Genomic DNA, 12,517 nt, shown 5'->3' with positions numbered 1-12,517 from the left:
ATTCATGTATACCCCTAGATTCTTCAAAAATAAGATTTAATACAGCTTTCAGAAACTTAGACAAATAATAACATACTACATGTTAGGAACAGCAAGAAATACAAAGGCAAATTAATGATAAAGGTATAAAATAGAGCCAGAAATAAGGCTAAAACAAAATAGAGTTATGAATATTTACAGTACTGCTGGTAAGTAACAAATTTAACTCTGAGCTTTCTCTAATAGCAAAATGGAAATTGAGCATTTACTCAATTCACTGTGTTTGTGCCTAAGACTAAGCCAAAACAGTTGGTCGGCAGAAATACAACTATTTCTGAAACTTAGATTAAGGGAGGAAAAACGTTTTTCAAAAGAATCCTTGGAAAAAGAACTACGCATGACATTCTTTCAGCAGATTAGAGTTTCTCAGCCTCGGCACCTTTGAAATGAATGAACAAATAGACAAATTGTGTTAAGTGTGATGATGAAGACAAAATGACAAAGATTTAATTTAGACAAGAAGAGATAAGGCAAACCCCAGGAATGGAAAAGAATATGACCTGAAGGATGATGGTATTTACCCAGTCCAAAGCGGGAGGGGAGAGCATTCCTGGTAGAGGAACTGCGTGTGCTGAGCCCCCAAGGAGGGACAGAGCTTGGCGTCTGTAGGAGCTGTCAGAGGTCAGTGTGGCTGCCATGGGGTGAGTTAGGAGCAGGTGAGTCAGGGGTGGGAGTGGGGATGAGACTGCAGGAATGTTCCAGACCTGCGGTCCAACTGAAGATCCTGTGTTTCATTATTAAATGCAATAAAGAGCCAGTGAGGGGGTTTTTGTTGTTGTTGTTGTTTTGCGGTACGCAGGCCTCTCACTGTTGTGGCCTCTCCCGTTGCGGAGCACAGGCTCCGCACGCACAGGCTCAGCGGCCATGGCTCACGGGCCCAGCCGCTCCGCGGCATGTGGGATCTTCCCGGACCGGGGCACGAACCCGTGTCGCCTGCATCGGCAGGCAGACTCTCAACCACTGCGCCACCAGGGAAGCCCCAGCCAGTGAGGGTTTTTTAATCCAGAAAGTGATGAAACCAATTGGGGTTTTCAGTCCTCAAAACCTCTTCCTATCTGCCCCTTAGAACTCTTTATCTCCTTTCTTTTTAGGGCTCATTTCCCGTTGGAAACAGGTGAGTGATTTTGGGAGTGTGGAAATAAGTGTTTTAAAATCTTATTATTGATTAAAAAAAAGCAGGTGCATGTCCGTAGGATCAGGTGGACAAAGAACGTTGGCAAGATCCCAGGGGGCGACGCTAGTATCTGCCCGGCCCCCTGACCCTCAGAAACAGGTGTGAGCATGATAAGCTTCATTTGCAAAAACCAGGGATGCTGAAGCCCTCCGTGAAGACACCCACATAAAGATCACATCAGAGCCACTTTCTTCGAAGTTGAGGTTTCGAATTTCCGGGAAGGAGCTGCTGATAGTGGATCTGGCAGTCAACTGATGTTTGGGTATTTGCCACGTCATGTTTTATCTTTAGTATATGGCTTCCTTGGGAAGTGAACTTGACATTTTATATGTATTCCAACCATTTTTGTAAAGTATAGTCAAGCATGTTTCTGTTTTGTTTTTCATTGAGATATAATTGACAAATAGCATTATATTGCTCTTTTCCGGTTATCGCAGCGCGAGGCACCATGAACAGCAAAGTCTCCGGCGACTCCCTCTACGAGGTGGTGCAGGAAGTGCTGCAGGGGAACCAGCTTGAGTGCTGGAAGTTTTTGGAGACGGTGTAGCTTCAGATCTGCCTGAAGAACTATGACCCTCAGAAGGACAAATGCCTCTCAGGCACCGTCCGGCTTAAATCCACTCCCGTCCCAAGTTCTCCGTATGTGTTCTGGGGGACCAGCAACGTAGTGATGTGACGAAGGCTGTGAATATTCCGCGTATAGACATCGAGGCACTGAAGAAAGTCAACAAGAATAAGCAACTGGTCAAGAAGCTGGCCAAGAAGGATGATGCCTTCTTCTCTTCAGAGTCTCTGATTAAGCAGATCCCACGAATCCTGGGCCCAGGCCTGAATAAGGCCGGCAAGTTCCCTTCCTTGCTGACCCACAATGAGAACATGGTGGCCAAAGTCGATGAAGTGAAGTCCACAATCAAGTTCCATGTGAAGAAGGTGCTGTGTCTGGCAGTGGCTGTTGGCCACCTGAAGATGACACGCGATGAGCTTGTGTTCAACATCCACTTAGTTGTCAACTTCCTGGTGTCATTGCTCAAGACAAACTGGCAGAATGTCGGGCCTTGTACATTAAGAGGACCATGGGCAAGCCCCAGTGCCCGTACTAAGGCACAGCTTAATAAACCATACTCCCACCATTAAAAACAAAAACCATAAAACATTATCTTGGTTTCAGGGGTACAATATAATGATTGAATAGTCGTCTGTATTGTGAAATGAGCACCACAATAAACCTAGTTAACATCCATCACCATCTACAGTCAAGTGTTTTGAACATGTCTGTGAACTGAACTTAATTTTCCATATAAACAAGGTTAACAATTTCCTTTCAGAGAGGTGAAAAGAACAGTATTGGAGACTAAACATGTGTTAAACAAAAACTAATCTGGGTTGGGCTTCCCTGGTGGCGTAGTGGTTGAGAGTCCGCCTGCCCATGCAGGGGACACGGGTTCGTGCCCCGGTCTGGGAAGATCCCACGTGCCGCGGAGCGGCTGGGCCCGTGAGCCATGAGGCCCGCGTACCACAAAAAAAACAAAAACTAATCTGGGCTTAGTTAAGGAGAAGTTTCGTTCAAAGGGGTCATTCAAAGGGGTCAGGAAGGGAAGGGGGCCTATTGCGGTAGGGAGAACCCCCCAACTGGAAGATCTGCGGGATCTCAACGGTCCAGCAGGAAAGGATTTTTCTTTAATAAAGGATGGGGAGTAAACAAGGCTAGAAGGAATCTGGTGTGGGGAAATAAGTGGAGTGGCAGGACAGTTAATCCAGGAATGTCTTTCCTTTGGGTCAGCTGATTCTCAGAAGGGTGGTTAAGGAAGGCTTGTACACTGGCTCAGAATGAGCGTAACTCAGAGTTCAAGGGCTTGGGGGAAGGAGACCAGCTTCACTCTAGTTTGATCAAGTCAGGTATTTTGTTCAGATTAGTCAGTGGGTACAAACAGTTCAACCCATCATTTATGAGACAAGGAATGAGAATGTGGAGGGTGTGTGTCTGGCATTGCCAAAGGTCAGCAAGGGTACATCTGGCTCTTATCTAAGTCATATGGGAAAAAATGTTTCTTAGCAGTAAGGCATTTCCCTGCACATAGAAGAGTGGGAGGATTTCTTAACCATTGCTGTTTCCCAAGAACACAGGGCTCCCGTAAAGTTTAACATTGTCACATGAATGAGATTGTTCCCAAAACTGATGCACAAAATAAGCAAAAAATACTGAGACTTGCCTAAAGAACTCCAGTTCATGCTGTGTTAATTTTTAAAACTATGAATGTTCCTGTGATATCAAGGAATATAAATATTGATGACATTAGTATAAAAATGCCCACCTTACCTTCTTCAGAGATAAAATGGGAAAAAGCCACTCCTATTTAAATAGGTAAGAGTCATCTAGATTTAGCATACAATTGTTTATTTTAAGAAAAGAGGACAGAGATGGGGTAAAATCAATATGTGAACTTGAATGTTGCTTTGGTTTGATCAATGGTTTTAAACAAAATGAATCTTTCAAGTGTGAGGTTTTTTCAAAAAAAAAAAATCCTATGCCTACCTAATTAAGCCATTGGTCCTGTCTTCTTTGGTATTTTAAAGTACTTTTATCCATGCAACCCCCCGAAATGGCTGTTTTGTATGTTTGACAAGTGTATCATTTCTCATTTTTTAAATTCATAATAATTATTGCATAAGAAATGAAATATATGTTGTATGAAAATATTGTAACATTAAATTTCAAATTAACTAGAGTTCTAGAATTAAAAGTAATAATTAAAATATTATTTATATGATTAAAAACCACTTAGAGGCACTGCCAGAGTAAAGTAGTCATCAAAAAGGATGCCCAATTTAATATCTAATTAAAAGTTCAGCCAGCAAATTCTCTGTGGCAATTCCTTAATAGCTACCACCTTGACAATTTTTAAAAATTGAAGTATAGTTGATTTACAGTGTTGTGTTAATTACTGCTGTACAGCAAAGTGATTCAGTTATACATATATACATTCTTTTCATATTCTTTTCCATTATGGTTTATCACAGGATATTGAATACAGTTTCCTGTGCTATACAATAGGACCTTGCTGTTTACCCATTCTATATATACCAGTTTGCATCTGCTAACCCTAAACTCTGAATACATCCCTCTCCTACCCCCCACCCCCTTGGCAACCACCAGTCCGTTCTCTCTGACAATTTTACTAACTAAGTTTTGAGGAGAAATTTATTTCTGGGTAGGTTTTTTGTTTTGTTTTGTTTTTTTGGTACGCGGGCCTCTCACTGTTGTGGCCTCTCCCGTTGCGGAGCACAGGCTCCGGATGCGCAGGCTCAGCGGCCATGGCTCATGGGCCCAGCCGCTCCGCGGCACGTGGGATCTTCCCAGACCGGGGCACGAACCCGTGTCCCCTGCATTGGCAGGCGGACTCTCAACCACTGCGCCGCCAGGGAAGCCCCTATTTCTGGGTATATTTTATTTTATCCTACCTTGTTCTTATCTTTTTATATAAACACATAAATGCCACATAAACAGAAAATGCTGCCTTGAAGTTTGCTAAAATGTGTAACAAACTTCCAGCAATAATAAAAGGGAGTATATAAAACCCCAAACCTCCCAGCCCCTCAGAACATGTCTGTAGGCAGGACTAAACTCTGCAGATCTAATGTACAGAGGCCAGCTAGTCACAAAAGCTCACCTGTACAGACCCACTAAGGATATGTCTAGGTATACTGTTTCTAATCAAAGGAGCAGATGAACTTCAGTCTTATTTTGGCCATGTAATAATATTGTGGCCCAGGTTTTAAGCTGACTAAAACAAAGACAAATCTGTCAGAAGACTGTTCTCCATGAGTCTCCTGTGTTTCTCTCTTTTGCACTGACTACTCTGGTCTGAACTAGCTCTTGGAGGTTGTTTGTATTGTAAACATTCGTGGGAGATAAAATAGTGTCTACTTCTGGGGCAGGGGATAATCATGCTTCTGTTTACTGCCCTTTATAAAAGACGTGTTCCAGGGGAACACATGTGATCTAGGGGAACAGTTCCATTTTCTTAACTCCTTGCACTTTGTCTTCCTAATCGAAACTTGGCACCGACAGTGATCACCGCAGTGGAAGAAGGGATGGGGGCGGTGGGGATATTTGTGGATGGTGGAGATGTGTACATGCAGGTGGCAGGGAATGAAAATATGATCAAACAGGCAGTGAGATCAAAAAACTGAGGGAACTTCCTGCATATCTTCACACACTTACAGGAGTGGCATAAATACACAAGGTTTGGGATAAAATCATCTATAGAGGCGGGGCTCTGGAAGACGATCTCTGCCCCCAAAACTTTTTTAAAGTTATTTTTAAATGTTTCTTGAATAACTAGTAAACAAACAAGCAATTATAGGGCACAGGTTTATCTGACTACTAAATATTTTAGGAACTATAAGGCACAGATTTACCTTAATAAACTAGTAACCATAGGGATTATATTTATTTTCCCTATAACTCATTTCACAAGGAAATACAAAATGGATGAAATATTATGCAAATATAGAAGATAATTCACAAAGATACAGGAAAAGTACAGGGTTATGTCATGATGAATGTTTTTGAGTCATGCACCAATTACCAATTCCCTGAAGAAGAAAAAAGTTACAATAAAAAATAATTTCTCATTCTCATAACAGGAATTAATGTAACCCTTACTGTTCCTCTAAACTTTTGCACCCAGAATTTTCACATTACTGTCTTCAGACGTATACTTCCTTTCCAAATATCAGCAATAGCTCCCAAGGCCTTGATAAGCAAGAGAGCGTATTCTACTGCCCTCTGCTGGAAGATGGAGTTATCACCCATCAACTGGAGAGGAAATGGCTGTTCTCTCCATAATCCCTTCAACTACTAGTTATCACCAGACAGCTAATGTATCATCTAATGTAGATGATGGATATGGATATAGATAGACAATATATGAATAGATTGATGGATATCTAGATATAGATAGATAGATAGATAGATACTAGATGAATGGTAGATAGATGATGGATAATAGATGATAGATAGATAGATAATTGATAGGTGTATAGATAGACTATTATTCAGAGACAAGACTGAGCATATTCTGCCACTATACTAGATATACTTTCCGATCTAAGTCAAACTTCTATAAACCTGCAAAATAAATCTAGGATAACACTTTTTAAATGGTAAGCACTTGACAAGTAGGGAATGTGGAAGGAGATGCTCCTAACCAATGTACAGATAACTGATAAGCTGAAGATGCTCAGGAGAGGGGAAAGATCTAGGTTAGACACAGGAAAATTGTTGTCAAATCTCCATTTACTTATGTGAAGTCCATGAGAGCACTTCATACAACATTTAATAAACAGCTGCATTGCACTGTGCCTTAGATCACCCACCTTTAAAGTTTTTACTCCAACATTCTGAGCACACTGAGGGTGACAAATAAACTGTGTGTGCTTCTGTGTAAATTTTCTTAAAATATGGATGCTATATTTACTGTCATAGAATCATCGGAAGCATAGATTTAACTCAAAGTTTCCAGAAGGGTTATGTGAAATATAATGGCTTAAAAATTTGATAGGTCTTAGTTTGGGAACATGCTGTATCCTCCCTTGACAGGTACTGCTGACACTCCCTTCTGAACGATGCCTCCATCCATGACTCACTGGGGTCGTGTTTGGGCTGGAACACTGGCTCAAGGGTGTTATCCCATCATCAGGCAGGGAACAGGCATGGGTTTTAGACTCAAATAAACTTGGAATTTGATCTTGGCTCTAACAAAACATTGAATAACTGTTAGAGCAAACACTTGTGTAGTATGCACCGTGTTTAAGAGCCCCTTCACGTACTTAAGCCCCAGAGTTAGTAAGTCACGCAGTCTCTTCCCTGAATTATATTATCCTCATTTATAAAATGAGAGTAAAGAGACACAGCTTGCTGGATTTGGGGCAGGATGAGGGGAAACGTATACAGAGTGTGGAGCACAGATCCTCGTATCTAGTAGGTGCTGAAAAAAAATGTTGCTGGTATTTTTGTCCCTTAACAACTTGGTCCTTATGGACTACCTGACATTTATCCAGTTTCTAACAGCAGTAAATCACTCAATAAAGCCACTGCAGAGTCTTTCTGCAGAATTCAGGGCTAGAAGAAAACCCAAAAATGACCTTTCCTAGACCCTCCATTTGGAGGGTGGAGACCCAAGAGCATGTGAACAACTAGGAGAAACTGGAGCCCCTGTAGAGAATCGGAAGAGAGAGAGAAACACCCTTCTTTTTACATGTGCTATTGCTTCCCCAGCTCTTTCCCCCTTATTTATTCGTGACCAGCTTGGTTAGACACAGCCATAAGACGGTTTCCCTTTCTCCGACCTAGCTGAGATGATGTTCGCAACCAGAGCGGCTATGAAGGTGGGGTTTTCCTACTTCCAGCACTCACATCTTAACTAATGGAGTAATCCCATGACTTACCAAGACCTGGACCAGCCCACCCTATTTGAACTTGGTATTTATTACAAGAATCTACATGTCCCAAATGCACAGAACAAGTGAAAATCAATCCATTCTCATGAGTCATTATTTAGAAGCAACGTGAGATCCGGGGACCACAGTAGAGGTGTATTAGGTTGTCATTCTTGACTCACAGAGTCTCTTGGGCAATGAAGTTTCCTCCCTGCAGGTTCAATGGCTTTAGGAAAGATGTGTTTTATTTCCTTTCAGCAGGCATGTCTTCAGCCCAGATTACTCCATTAATCATTCCATAATGTCCTCCCCTGTACAGAATGTTTACTCTCCTTGGTTGCCTTAACCAGCTGAAGTGGTTCCTCCAAAGGATCAAAATGTTATCCTTCAAATCTTTCCTCATGTGTCTGTGGCTCCAACCTGCATAACTATGTAACAGATGGGATGGTGCCATGACTACGCCTTACTTGTGAGCCACGAAATTATGTGGTTCATTCATAAACCCTCTGGTGAAACAGACTTTTATGACTCTAAGTTGGAAAATTTGAGGGGATTTCCACTTAACTTCATGTTAGTTTCCATGGTACTGATCAGTACATTCCAACTGCATGTGGTATCTTTATTTCTTAAAAAATACTCTAAATTACTACCCCTGTAAATATAATACAAATTTATATGGTGATAAAGTCACATTTAAGAATTCTTCACTTCTCAAAATATATTATCAGTTTCCTTTTTATAAGTGATCTTTTAGTGTCTTAAAAATATGCTTTGTTTTGTAAACACAAAAAATAGCAATTTTACTAACCTGGTTTTTGAAGTCTTATTTTATCAGCTAATTAAGAACGTGAGAGAAATAGGTGCTTCATATATATTTATGCATATTTTTCTTTGTTTTATACATACCTTGTGTTTTTGTTTGCTTCCTGCCATTAAATAGACTGAACTTCTTCTGACACCTTCTTGAATATATGGGAAAATAGCTTTTTTTTTTTGAAGTACAAATGTTATATTAGTTTCAGGTGTACAACATAGTGATTTGACATTTATATACATTATGAGATGGTTACCACCATAAGTCTAGTTACCATAATTTAAAATTATTGCAGTATTTCCTATCTTGTACATTATATCCCCATGACTTATTTTATAACTGGAAGTTTGTACCTCTTAATCCCCTTCACCTATTTCACCCTCCCCCCTCCATCTGCTGCTCTCTGGCAACCACCTGTTTTCTCTATGCATCTGTAAGTCTGTTTCTGTTTATTTAGTTAGTTATTTTAGATTCCACATTAAAAGGGAATCATAAAGTATTTTTCTTTTTCATCTGACTTTTTTCATAACACCCTCTAGGTCCATCCATGTTGTCACAAATGGCAAGATTTCATTCTTTTTTACGGCTGAATAATATTCAATTGTGTATACATATATACATACTACATCTTCTTTATTCATTCGTCTGTTGATAAGCACTTAGGTTTCTTCCATAGCTTGGCTATTGTAAATAATGCTATAATGAACATGGGGGTGCATATGTGTTTTCAAATTAGTATTTTTATTTTCTTCATGTAAATACTCAGAAGTGGAATTGCTGGATCATATGATATTTCTATTTTTAATTTTTGGAGGAAACTGTTTTCCATAGTGGCTGCTCCAATTTGCATTCCCACCAGTAGTGCAGGAGGGTTCCCTTTCCTCAACATCCTCACCAACACTTATTTGTCCATATGGTCTTTTTAAATAAAGAGCAAATTATTATCTAGGCTCAAAAGCTCCCATCAGTTAATCAGTAAATGTTTACTGAGGACTTACTGTGCTCCAGACACTCTTCTAGGCACTGGGGATGTATCAGCAAATAAAACAAACTGATGTCCCTGCCCTCATGGAGCTTGCATTCTTACTTGTGTTACCTAATGGAAGATCTAGGAAACAAGATTTGAGTTTGAATCTTTATTGTGCAATTTATTCTCCATTGATCATTTCACTTCTCTTAGCCTTATGGCTTTCCTTCCTATTAAATAATTGTTTTTTAAGATACCTTTCATCCACCTCATTTGAGTGTTTTGAAATTTAAAATAGCAAGGATACAGAAAGCCATGTACACAAAAGAATAGAGGAGGCATTTATGGGATACAGTAGGGGTAAGATGTATTGTCTACCCTCAAGGGAGTGTTAATCTTGTGCAAGGAGATGGCTATGCCATGAGATATATAATGATTAATCACTAAACTGCGTGCTGCTGATTTTAACTGCAGTTGGAGAAATCAAGGAGCACTAACTACTGGGGGATGATTCAAGGAGAAGGTAAAGCTTGGACTGGTTCCTAAATAATATTGAAATTGGGAAGAGAGTAACAAAAGTCACTAATGGGGATTGGAATGATGTAACAATTATGAAATGTGCAATTATGTAATGATGTACAATTATGAAAATTGCTTGACAAGGACTGAGAGAAACAATAAGCCCTATGAAGGGCATGGAGAAACATTTTGGAGGCCTTAAAGTCCAGACAGAGAGTTTAATGCAATAGAGTGGAAGTCTCAAGCATGAAGGGGAGACACCAACAGTGCTGTCTTAGGAGGGTCTAAGCTAGGTACTGAGTCTGCTGTAAGTTTCCCTCAAAAATAGGCATGTCCTGACATTGTCAGCCTCTCCCAGGGATCAGAAGCCTTCCTTTTCCAGACTTAGTGAACTTCTGAAGTCTTGGAAGAAGAGGAGAAATATACGTACCCCTTGTGTACCAGAAGAAACCTGTCATCACTATACCTCTAGGTCCTCCACCTGCAACTATTTGGGAAGATCCAAAGGTGACACAAAAGTCTTGACTCTGCCTCCCTCCCTAAACCTAAAGAAGAACAAATATTAACATTCTACCTCATTTGCTTTTTATATATCCATTTGAGAACAAACTGCAGGCATAATGCTGCTTCATCCTGGAATACTTCAGTGTGTGTTTCCTAAGTGTAAAGGTATTCTCTCTTTTTTTAAAAAATTAATTTTTATTGGAGTATTGTTGATTTACAATGTTATGTTAGTTTCTGCTGTACAGCAAAGCGAATCGGTTATACATATACATATATCTGCTCTTTTTTAGATTCTATTCCCATATAGGTCATCACAGAGTATTGAGTAGAGTTCCCTGTGCTATACAGTAAGTTCTTATTAGGTTATCTATTTTATATACAGTAGGTGAAGGTATTCTCTTATATAGCCACAACACAACTTTCAAAGTCAGGAACTTAGTATTGATAGGATACTATTTATAATCTACAACCTTATTTAGATTTTGCTAATTATACCAATAAGGTCTTTTAAAGAAAAAGAGAATATCAAATTATGCACTGCATTCGGTTGTCCTATCTCTTTAATCTCCTTTAATATGGAACAGTTTCTCCATCTTTCTTTTATTACATGAGCAATTATTTTGTCATATATCTCTCAAATTGCATGTGCCCCGTGTTCCCTCCTCATAAGGGAAAAGGAGTAATTTTACAGTAGAGACACGTGGCAGACACCATTGGAGCCAAGCAATCAGCATTAATAGCACCAACCATGACAGAGGCTGACATCATTTGCCTCCTGATAGGATGCAATGAGAACACATAATTTGTGTGCTATTCCTACCCAAAATTCATAACATGAATCTAATTTTGTTCTTTTATGTCTAGTAATATGCCCAAAACATTCAAGCAAAATGTCTCTCCTTGCATTCTACCCTTGTCTATCTGTCATAATTGCAGAATGAACCATGTGTCATCAGATCACAAGGACTGAGTTCTACCACCTCTATTTTTTTTTTTTTTTTTGCGGTACGCGGGCCTCTCACTGTTGTGGCCTCTCCCATTACGGAGCACAGGCTCCGGACGCGCAGGCTCAGCGGCCATGGCTCACGGGCCCAGCCGCTCCGCGGCACGTGGGATCTTCCCGGACCGGGGCACGAACCCGTGTCCCCTGCATCGGCAGGCGGACTCTCAACCACTGCACCACCAGGGAAGCCCCTACCACCTTATTTACTTCATGATTTACTTCATGAGCAAGAAAAGGGTGAGTGCTACAAAGACAACTCCAAGAATATTTTTTTCACTTGTAACCACATCTGGGTGTCAAGGCTCCCATCGTTTCCTCTACCCTTTGTATCTAACCAGTTATGTTCTCACTATTTCTCTGTATGTAAATACTTACACCCATAATCTGGAAAGTTGAAGTGAAAATTTAGTTCCTATCCAATGTCCCAGAATTTGGAAAAAAAAAAAAAGATTGTTTATTATGTTAGTTTTTATCTGATTCCTTGAAGCTGGTGTAGACTTTTTCAGTTGAATTAAAAGGCCCAAAATATTTTTAAAATATTTGTTACAGTAAATTTTCTTTCTCTTTTCCCATGAATGCTCCAAGTATAATATTGTTATTATTTGCATAGAAATTGAAAGCTATATTTTTCCCATTGTCTAATAGCAAACTATGCCAAAGTTCAAATTTTCAGAGCCATATGAAGTTTCATTCCTTATGAAACCCAAGCTACATGCTAATGAAAAGAAATATTTTCTTTATCAGCATTTGCTATTTATCTTCCTTCACCATATTTCATTCATTTTATTTATTTCATTTTGTATCAGGGATTAATCTGAAATGTCTGATTTTAATCAGACATTTAAACAAATCCCCTTTATACAAAACTTTTTAAATATGATTTTTTTTTTTTTTTTGGCCACGCCATGTGGCATGTGGGATCTTAATTCCCCAATCAGGAATCGAACCTGTGCTCCCTGCAGTGGAAGTGTGGAGTCTTAATCACTGGACTGCCTAAATATGATTTTTAATATAATTTATTCCTAACCTGAGATCTTGTGGATAGGGAATGTCAAA

General features: G+C 39.8%; 1 pseudogene; it reads left to right on the top strand.

The window, feature by feature from the left end:
- Positions 1-1,661: 1,661 nt before the first annotated feature.
- On the top strand, positions 1,662-2,313 carry LOC132431497 (large ribosomal subunit protein uL1 pseudogene; annotated as a pseudogene).
- The last annotated feature ends 10,204 nt before the right edge of the window (positions 2,314-12,517 follow it).

The sequence above is a fragment of the Delphinus delphis genome, chromosome 10 (assembly GCF_949987515.2).
Source record: "Delphinus delphis chromosome 10, mDelDel1.2, whole genome shotgun sequence".
NCBI lineage: Eukaryota > Metazoa > Chordata > Mammalia > Artiodactyla > Delphinidae > Delphinus > Delphinus delphis.
Note: the sequence above shows the minus strand (reverse complement) of the source record. Positions and strands in the feature narration are given on the sequence as shown.